Here is a 546-nt window from a genome sequence, read left to right as displayed (position 1 = left end):
GCAGGTACACGCGTGTATATATACATAAATATACGTATATAGCATAGATAAATATCCGTATATATTCGTAAGTAAAGCAAGATACAGACGTGTGTGCAAAGTTTGACACACACACACACACGTCATATACCTGAAGATACCCAGAACGGGTTGAAACATGTGTTATGCCTAATAAAGTCTATTACAGATTCCATCTCCTATTCTATAAATACAGTTATATATATATATATATATATATATATATATATATATATATATATATATATATATAAATATATATATGTATATATGTGTGTGTGTGTGTGTGTGAAATATATTTGCCACTTAAATGAGGTTAGACCCTAAGGGTGAATGCTACTGTAGCTTTTAGCCCCAGGAGAACATCTCCTCCAGCTGGCTATTGACACACTTTCTGTGCCCTGTCGGTATTTGCAAAGGGAAGTCATCCTTCCCATTGTCGATCTGACGTGATACCCACGAACCCGGGTTTCTGGATATTTACCCTTCGTCAGCGTACGACAATCACCGATTTTTATACCTCGTTCA

This window comes from Octopus bimaculoides, chromosome 16 (genome assembly GCF_046866305.1).
Source record: "Octopus bimaculoides isolate indiv1 chromosome 16, ASM4686630v1, whole genome shotgun sequence".
NCBI lineage: Eukaryota > Metazoa > Mollusca > Cephalopoda > Octopoda > Octopodidae > Octopus > Octopus bimaculoides.
Note: the sequence above shows the minus strand (reverse complement) of the source record.